We start from the raw sequence: 9,914 nt of genomic DNA, 5'->3' as shown, positions 1-9,914 counted from the left end.
CTTGTTTGGTTTGCTCATTTTCAATAGGGCTAACAAAAGATATTAAAATTGAAAGGTACAGTATTGAAAGTCTCGGGAGATGACACAAATCCAAGAAAGCGATGGAGACGATGAATTTTGCAGTGTGAAAAGAAAGTGATTCGTGGAAACAACCGGCAACAACGAGTCACCTGAGCTGAGTTGGCTGCTGCCTTGAAAGAATCACTGCATAGTTTATGTTGAAATAAAGAGCTGTGGTTTAACCCCAATTTATAGACTATTTTTTGCCGTCGGTTATAACAAAGCTTAGATGCGCGCACTCTTCAGTATAAACTAATTGAGGCAATTGATTGGCTTATCTGAATAGTAATGCCAGCAGTACCTGTCGATGAAAATTTCATGCATCATTTACTGCCTGTAGTGATTCATGCTACATGTATAGGGATGCGCGTAAGTTTATTGCTCAGTGCGGGATCTTCTTTGTCTCGCTGGGGTGCGAGAGTTTCCGATGTGGAGGCTTCAAAGGAAAGACGGAATCTAAGGTTGTGCCTGCGATGACCGCTCGTCATGTACAAATGTTTTCACAGCCCACGTCTATGCCCCGCGCCCAACCTGAATTTTCTCAGGCCCCACCAGTGGGGCGTACGCCCCACCTTGGGAATCACTGCTCTATAGAGAATTATTTATCGAAGAAACGGCTTCCTGACGACAGAGACTTATGCACAATGGCCAAATACAACATACACATCAAAGATTGGTGCCAGCGTTCTTATTTTGAATTGTAAACTTTAATACACAGGATGTTACATAAGATGAATGATTCGAATAAAAAAGAAATTCGGCTTTCCGAGAAAGACATCGTAAACGCATGTTTATGAACAAGAACGTCGTAGTTGCCATTCAAGCCATGTAGTTCAATATCGATAACCAGTGGATAAGCGACATTATTCTGATGATAAAAAAAAATTATATAAAATATGAAAACACAAATCCACCGACATTGCATAACTGAGTTTTTCTGGTTACTCTGAATAATATGACTCAAAACATTTCCTCCAGTTCCTACTTGAACACAAATCACTCGGACCTAAGAATTAAACCATGGAATACAATCTACAGAATCAAATTCTCCCAGGTTTTCACTCATAGAGTATCGATAATGATATAAAGTCAACACTATATGTATTATATATCTGTTGCCATTTATTTTTTGTTTCAGTCATTATACTGGGGAACTACCTTGAAGAAATTGCAATCGAAGAAATCGACCCTATTACTTATTATTATTATTATGTAAAGCCTGACACGTGTTCTATTGTTCTCTTTTGTCAGACTTCTAAGTTACAATGACGTAAGCAAATCAACACCAGCTGTCAAGCTGTAATACGGGAAAAATTCATACACACACGCATATGCATATATACAACGGACTTCAGTTTCCGTCCACCAACCCATTTACAAGGCTTTGGTCAGCCTGAAGCAAGAGCAGAAGACAGTCAAGGTGCCACGCAGTGGGATTGAACCCGGAACCATGTGGCTGGGAAGCAAAACTTGTTATCACACAACCACGCTTGCGCATGTATGTATGTATGTATGTATGTATGTGTCGGTTCAACGATTATCTAGCAATAGCAGGCTCTCAGAAATTCCGGGTCAGTATCCGGCGTGTTTGAAAACCATTCCGAGTGAGGAACCCCTCGTTTATTTTTTAAAGATTGTCTCTAGGAGAAGGTCACCCTGGTATAAAACTGTATTTGCAGGGCAGGGCATTTGATGTACTGGGGATCTTGCGTTTGTGATTATCACTGTTCCACAGTCCATAGCCAGAGATTCCCACTGGCACTGGTTCTCTTGTTCTGTCTTGTCGGTAGATCATGTCAATAGAGTGGAGAGGGTCTGTGAAATGTTGCCCGACATTCTGGCGGAGGGTACTTTGGAGTGCGTGAGGTCGAAGTCGACTCAATACAGAAAGAGCCGGTTTTTAACCTAGATCCAAGGTGCCTTCATTGGAATTTCAACATCTACAAGGTATTTTTGTTTGTCTGTCTGTCTGTCTGTCTGTCTGTATGTATGTATGTATGTATGTAGCGTGTATATGGGTTGATGATCATAAGCTACGGCTGCTAAAAGGAACCGTGGTTAGTACAGTTAGAAAAGCGAGAGATGGAAAAGTTGTAGCTCATGTGTGGTGGGGGACAGTAGATGGAAGTTAATATGTGCTGGCTGGTATATATACAGAGTGTGATGCGTAAATTGTCGCCATCTTATAATTTTAATTTTGCGCATGTGCATTGCTTGATTATGATTTTGTCGACTAAACAAGATAGTAGAGTCAGTTGGGCACCATCTGTGAGAAAAAGAGTACCATGAAGCAATTCACTCTAGCAGAAATTTGGAAACGACATGCTATACCGCTTGGCATTCGCGGCGGAAGCCTCAATGCGAACATTTCAAAGAGTTTGGGTACAATGTGAGGACATATACCGATAGTGATAAAAGTCAAACATCCAGTCAACATCATATTGTTTCGAGGGATCACTAGTGATGGTGACGTTATGTCTCCATTCATCTTCCCACACGGCCTCGAACTCAACAAGGAGGCCTACATCAAATGCCTGTAGGAGGTAATGCTGCCTTGGGTCAAGAAGGTGACAAATCCTATGTTTGACAATAGGATTCTGCACCATGCCACACAGGCAAGAGAACCCAATCATGGTTGTCAGACAATTTCTGCGACCATATTACCTGTAACATCTGGCCACCTAACTCCCCAAACTGCAACCCGCTTCATCATCATGTGTGAGCCGCAGTTGAGCGAGAGACAACTAAAACTCTTTGTAACACCAAAGGTGAACTGAAGGCAAGGATTATGGCAGCATTCACCAACTTAAACAAAGAGACCATCCAGAAAAGTTGCAGGAGATTCCGGAGTTGTCCGGGGGCCGTGGTTGAAGCCAATGGCGATTTTATTAAATAAATATACTCTTTAGTATTTCAAGATATTTCTTTGTAATTTTGGTAAATATACCTGTTAAAAGAAGGTGTCTGTTATTTTCATTTTGTTTCTTAAGTGAACGGGAAGGCCTGCTTTGCTTCGTGCAACAAAATCACAATGACATGTAAGGTTTCCATTTAGAGGAGCAGCGTTTTGCCAACGTGACTTCATGCTTGCATGAAGTTGGTCCCGATGTTTGATTCGAGTTTGTTCAAATCTTTGAGCTGGGGAGAAGCAGGACTGATGTCAGGTCCTGCGTTCTGATGCTTTGTTTGCACAAGAAAAAAAAGGGGATGTTGCATCACTTTAGATTTGTCTTTTAGTTTGTCTCTGAAGCGCAAAAGTCGCCTTTCAACTAACCTTCCTTTGAGAATTGGCCAAAGAGAAGATGCTTCGGAATTTTGATATCACTCATACGTGAGAGATGACCTGACCATCTACACTGTATCAATACCTGATATGTTACATTTTGTTAATATCTCACTCTTATGAATGTGATCACTCAGTTTTATGTTGGCGATACGCAAGCATCGCGTATGAAAGGTTTCAAGCTGGTTGATGTGCATTTGTTATTGAGTCCAATATTCAGCAGCATAAAGCAATCTTGGCAAGAAGACCGACTTATATACATTGACGTCGTAGCTGTCTCAATGCCTTTGTTAAAGCTTACCGAAAGACATATACAGTAGACACAGCAGCGGGAAGGGCTGATGGCCAAGCTCAGTTTTTTTTATGCTAATGGTCTGACCAAAATCCTTCGAAGCACACGAGAAGTTTAGAATCCATAACATGTCCTCAAGTTCAGTTCTATATTTAAGAGATGAGGAATTATGTACATTATTTACATTATTTACATTTGACGGATATTTAGTCCTCATCTTGTTTGTTGTTAACACAACATTTCGGCTGATATACCTCCCAGTCTTCATCAGGTATCTTGCGGAAATCTCGAACCTGGGTTCTCATTCCAATAACAGATAGAGAACACCACTGGAAAATACGAAAACTAAAAGAATCAGCACATATGTTAGAACACATATGTAAGCTCTAAAATTCCCTACATAATTGCCCACGGGCATATGGCGTAGTGGTTAAAAGCGCGGGTTACTAACCCCAAGATTCCAAGTTCGATTCCAGACAGTGACCTGAATAATAATAATAATAATAATAATAACAACAACAACAACAACAACAACATCGAAAAATACCTTAGGAATGCGAACCCAGGTTCGAAATTTCCCCAAGGCACCTGATGATGGCTGGAGGATATATCAACCGAAACGTTGTATTAACAACAAACAAGATGAGGACAAATATCCGTCAAATGTAAATAAAGTAAATAATGTCCTCAAGATGTATAGAATCCATTGCATGTCCTACAAGTGCACAATCGTCTGCGAAGAGCAAATCTCGAACTGTTTGCACTAAAGTTTTCATTTTTGCTTCGAAGCGCTGTTGGTTGAAAAAGCCTCCACCAGTTCTATACTCAAATTTTATTCCTTTAACACACACGAAAGTTGTTACCAACATGATGGAGAAATCCAAAGCAAATAAGAGTGGTGCAAGAACACAATCTTTTTGTCCCATCTAAGACTGTAAATGAATCGGACACTTCCCCACTAGATCTGACAGATGTCATCATTCCTTGATGAAAAGAAATGATGACATTCAACATCTCTCAGGTTGCTTTCTAAGGACAACCCAAATGGCATCCCTAGATACGGTGTCGAAAGCTTTAGTCAGATCTACAAAAGTGACAAGAAGATATCGGTTGTGCTTACGAGACATTTCTTGCAGTTGCCTTAGGCTGAAAATTATATCCACTTGTCTCTACCAGCCCGAAATCCACATTGATATTTAGGCAACACCAAGCTTGCAAGGACATGATTTAGTCTGTTTAAACCCTCTCATTGATCTTCCCGATAACACACAAAAGGGATATCTCTATGGTTGTCACATTCACTTTTGTTGCCGTTGTACTCTTAACGAGGGACAATAGAAGCGTCTTTAAACTCCTGTGGGACTGATCCTGATTCCCAGATTAAAGAGAAGAGTTTACGTAACTTGTTCAGCAGGAGACTACTGCCAAAGGCGGCGAGCTGGCAGAAACGTTAGCACGCCGGTCGAAATGCTTAGCAGTATTTCGTCTGACTTTACGTTCTCAGTTCAAATTCTGCCAAGGTAGACTTTGCCTTTCATCCTTTCGGGGTCGATAAATTAAGTACCAGTTACGCACTTGGGTCGATGTAATTGACTTAATCCCTTTGTCTGTCCTTGTGTGTCCAACAAACACCAAGCAAGCTCGATGGGGTTGCCAGTTTATATATATATTGTACTGGTTGCAAATTCTGCATTTGGTGTTGAGGCCTGTTTTCATTATTTTGTTTTTATAATTGTTTGTAGTCAGGCATTGGTCTTGAGCAGTTAGAATCAGTCCTTTCGTTTCGGCTTTTAGTCCAGACCTTTTGAGCCATTGTTGGCTTTTACTTAGGCTCACTTTCCCTCTGTCAAGCCTTGCAGGGTATTCGCCATGATGTGACTTTTTTCTCTCCATTTCTTCTTCAGTATATTTTGCAATTCAGTTTTCATATTGTTCTTTGTCTCTTTGACCATTTCTGCAATGTTTTCATCTGAGGTCAATGTATCAGTGTAGTTTGTTTCTGTTTTGTATTTTATCGCCTTCTTATGTATTGAGAAAGGCGTTTTATTTTTCTTGTGTTGCTTTACTACATGCAGTAGTCTTCCACTTTTTTGTTTCTTAGTACTTTGCTAGTCCAACTGTTGTCATTTTATGATAGGTTTCTATCTGTATCAGGCCACGGCCTCCTTCTGAGCGGGGTAGATATATTCTATCTGCATCTGCATTGGGGTGATGACTTTGATACGCTGCTATTAGTTTTCAGGGCTTTCTTTCTAGGTTTTTCAATTCACTGATCTTCCAGTTCATTATGTTGAAGGTGCAATTTATGACTGATGTGGCTAGCGTTTTATCCCTATTATCTTACTTTTAGCATTGAATTCAGTGTTTGATATTAGTCTAACACTTCTGTAATACTCTCTCCTAATTTTCTCTTTCTCTGTGTATTGTATTTTAACTGTTTCGTCTATTCCTAGATATTTGTACAGGCAGTTGTGGTCTAATTCTCTGATTTCTGTACCCATGTCGAGTGCAGTGTTTTCAGCGCTGAATAATTTGCCTCTTCTCAGTGTGACTCTGTCCAACCCCATGCTCATTCCGATGTCATTGCTGAAACTCTGGACGATTTTGATAAGGTTTCTCTGTTCCATGATACTTTTAGCGGAAAGTTTTATGTCATTCATGTACAGGAAATAGTTTATTTTTTGTCCATAGTGCCTATAACCCATGGTGGTTTTAATTAACGAGTTTGTTAGCGGTGTCTGAGCAAGGCAAACTAGCAAGGGTAATAGAAAATCCGCCTTGTTATAGGTATACGGCAGGTTTTAATGACTTGATTCATTTTTCATTATTATACTGGTTTGGCATCGCATGTTTGATATATTTAATAGTGTTAGAGCTACTTTATTTGTATGGAGAGACTCCAGTATCTATGAGCGTGGAACACTGTCGAATGCTTTCTGGTAATCAATCCAAGTCAAGTCCATGCCTTTCTTCTCTTACAGTCCTTTAAAATGGTCATGTTTACCAGAAGTTACTCCTTACAGCCATTCATTCCTCTTCGGCACCCTTTTTGTTCTTCTGGTAAAACATTATTTTTCTCCAGGGGCTTTCAAAGTCTATTATAGATGACTGATGTTAGAGTTTTGTAGATATTGATAGGCATGTTATTGATCTGAAATTCTGTAGGTGTACGGTGTCTTTGTTTTTCGGAATTAGGATGGTTTGTCCTTCTAACATCCAGTTTGGTGTTGATCCTGGCTCGTTTATCAATAAATTGAACGCTGCTGCTTAGTGGTTATAGTGTTTCAACCAGAATTTGGGGACCTTATGTACCCCTAGGGTTTTTCAGTTGCTGGTACTCCTCAACGTGTCCATGATCTCTTGGCCCGTGATGGTGGGCCACATCTGTTGTTTTATTGCGTTCTTCCTTTCCTTTTCCCTACTTATCTGCTGAGCATATTTTGTTGTGTTTTTTTTTTGTTTTTTTGGTTTACTCCAGCATGACTGAACCGCTGATGTTGGCATGGCATCTATTGATATAGTTTTTTTGTTTAATTTTCTATAAAAACTTTTGTGTTTATTTTGAATTCCGTTTTTCATACCGTTTATGCGGCAAGTTTTTGCTGCTGTGCCCTGTTTAATTTTTTTCCTTTTAATTCCCAGGTATCTTCTTTATTTTTTCATGTTGTATTGTTTTGTTATATGGGCTTTTAAAATTTTTTTCTTATCTGATCCTGTTTGCTCTAATCCACAAAGTAGTGTTAAGTCTTTCTTTTGTTATTGAATTTTATTAATTATGATCTGTTTCTATTTTGGGGTTTGAGATTTGCTTGGAATTTTCTTTTTCTTTGTAAGTGTCAAATCCAGCTGTTGAGTAGATCAGTCATTTCCTTTGTTGATATCTAGAGTATCTTTTGATATGTTCATTATTATTTGTAAGGCTCTGTTGCATCTATTTCTCCTTCCATAGAGCTGTTTATTTTTCTGTAGCCTGGAGAGACCTTCACGCTGGTCCATATTTATCGACTGTGTGATGTTTAATTCAACTTCTACTTTTGTTATTTCTTCACTCGGTTCATCACCGTCCTCGGTTATAGCCGGTCTGTTATTGTGTGTGCTATTTTGTTTGTTGTTTTCTGCTTCAGTAATCGACTGTCTAGATGTGTTGTTGATTTGCTGTGTTGTACTGTTCGATTTATTTCTGGATTGGGTAGCTGTGCGGAGATTTTCTTCTGGTTTAGCCTTTTATTTACTGTTCGTAGTATTATCTCTGTTGTGTTTCCGTTTTTCTTATGTGGTGTCATGCGTTTTCGGAGATATAATGTCTGGTGTGCTGTTTTTGCCAGATTACCTTTTAGCTACGAGGTGTTTTGTTTCATTATCTGTGTACATTTTATCTGTTATTTTGTCTATTTCGGTTTGGGGTGGTTCTCCCACTCGCAGGATATATCATCAGACATTCTCACGAGTATTCTCCGAGACATTTCCCCTTCTATTAGTATTTTTTTCTTTTCCATATTTGGTATGTTTCTCTTGTTATCCCTGTGTTTCTCGTGTAGCAATGTAGAATGCATATAACACTTCGATGTAGTCGTCTTCTGTCCACGGTTCTCTTTTGGTTTTATTTTTCATAGATAAAAATTTCTCTTTATTTCTTTTCGAATATTTATTACCGAGCATATCTGTTTTTTTTGTCTCTATTTAAAATGAGACGTGTTGCATTTTATATTTATTCTTATTATTATTTGTCTCGTTTAATTTGTTTAACACTGTGTTCTACGTTGTCTTGTTCATGTATGAAATGTACCAGTGCGTGCGTGAACCTTATAAACATTACTTTTACGTGTATTTGTGTAGAAATGAGACTGCGTATACGATTATTATTTGAACTCATATTCTTTTTCTCTGTAGCGACATCGCATTCTCGCGTATTGTTTCAATTCTTCTATAGGTAAATCGCATTTCCGCATGTTCTTTGTAATTTCATACACGTGTCTTTCTGTGACAACGTGCCTGACAAATTGTATTCTAATCATTCCAAGAACTCGGATTATGGTCTCAAAACATATGCAATTTGTGGAAACGCGCGTAGCGATACATTAAGATATTTATAAACTCCATCCATGGATGATTATTATTATTATTATTATTATTATTATTATTATTATTATTATTATTATTATTATTATTAGACAATGCGAAGAGCGCGATGCGATTCCAATAAATATTCTATTGATTGAACGATACTTCAACAGCTTGCCTGTCTTTGTCGAGTCGAAAACGAAAAGTGATACATAGAAATTCAAAATTATAGAAATTCAAATCCAAAATTAAAACGCGGGCAACCAGCATTCTCACGTTGATTGAATTACCCTATCAGTCTTCAATTTTCTAGTTTTCAACAGATAAGAAGAAAAAGAGAGAAAAGTATATTTAATCAAACAGTTTTGTATAAATATGATGAAATTCTGTGTGAGATGACTGCTGTTATCGTTAGGCCTAACTCATCGTAAGGTAAATACCACCATGACCGATATCCAAAATACAGTGGAGAAGGCTAGCCACTGGATTTGGTTAAAAAGTGACGATGAGCGATGGCTAGAGAAATATTGAGCTTTGTTTTAATAATAGTTGATCTAGCAAGCGGGGCCTCATATCAGTGAGGGGGCCGGTGCGCATTGATGCCGTCGAGAGGTAGGCCCCGAAACGGCGCGCATTCTCTCCTGATGGCCCCATACACTTGCTGGCTTCCGGTATGCGGAGTTCTTGACTGGTAGCACTTGCATGTGCGAGTTGTTTGCAAGACATTTAATCCCTCGGGTACGTGTTGTTAATAACTTGCTAACATATTTCTCCCCATGAATTTTAAGGACTGAAAGTGTAGCAGATTCAGAATATTCTCAACTCGACATTTTCAACTCGACAAAAATAGGCAAGCTGTCGAAATATCGTTCGATCAATGAAATATCTATTGCAATCACATCGTGCTCTTCTTATCGTCTATTTACCTTTGTGAGAAGTTACGTCAGTCCTTTAACAATATTATTATTATTATTATTATTATTATTATTATTATTCAGTAGTTTTATTTTTATAACGTACTTTCACTTCACTACCGAGCGCAGCTCTGTGCGCCTTGGGTATGTGCTGTGGTTTGCTGTGGTGCTCTTATGTTTACTGTATTGAAAGTGTTTTGCGTAGAATGTGTGCAGTACCCAGTAGTGCAATTTTCTGTATGTTATATATATTTGTAAGTCCTGGTGTTTTTGTTATGTATTTGTCTGAATATTTTTTTATTAT

The sequence above is a fragment of the Octopus bimaculoides genome, chromosome 13 (assembly GCF_001194135.2).
Source record: "Octopus bimaculoides isolate UCB-OBI-ISO-001 chromosome 13, ASM119413v2, whole genome shotgun sequence".
Lineage (NCBI taxonomy): Eukaryota > Metazoa > Mollusca > Cephalopoda > Octopoda > Octopodidae > Octopus > Octopus bimaculoides.
The sequence above is the reverse complement of the archived record's forward strand: the minus strand, read 5'-3'. Positions refer to the sequence as shown.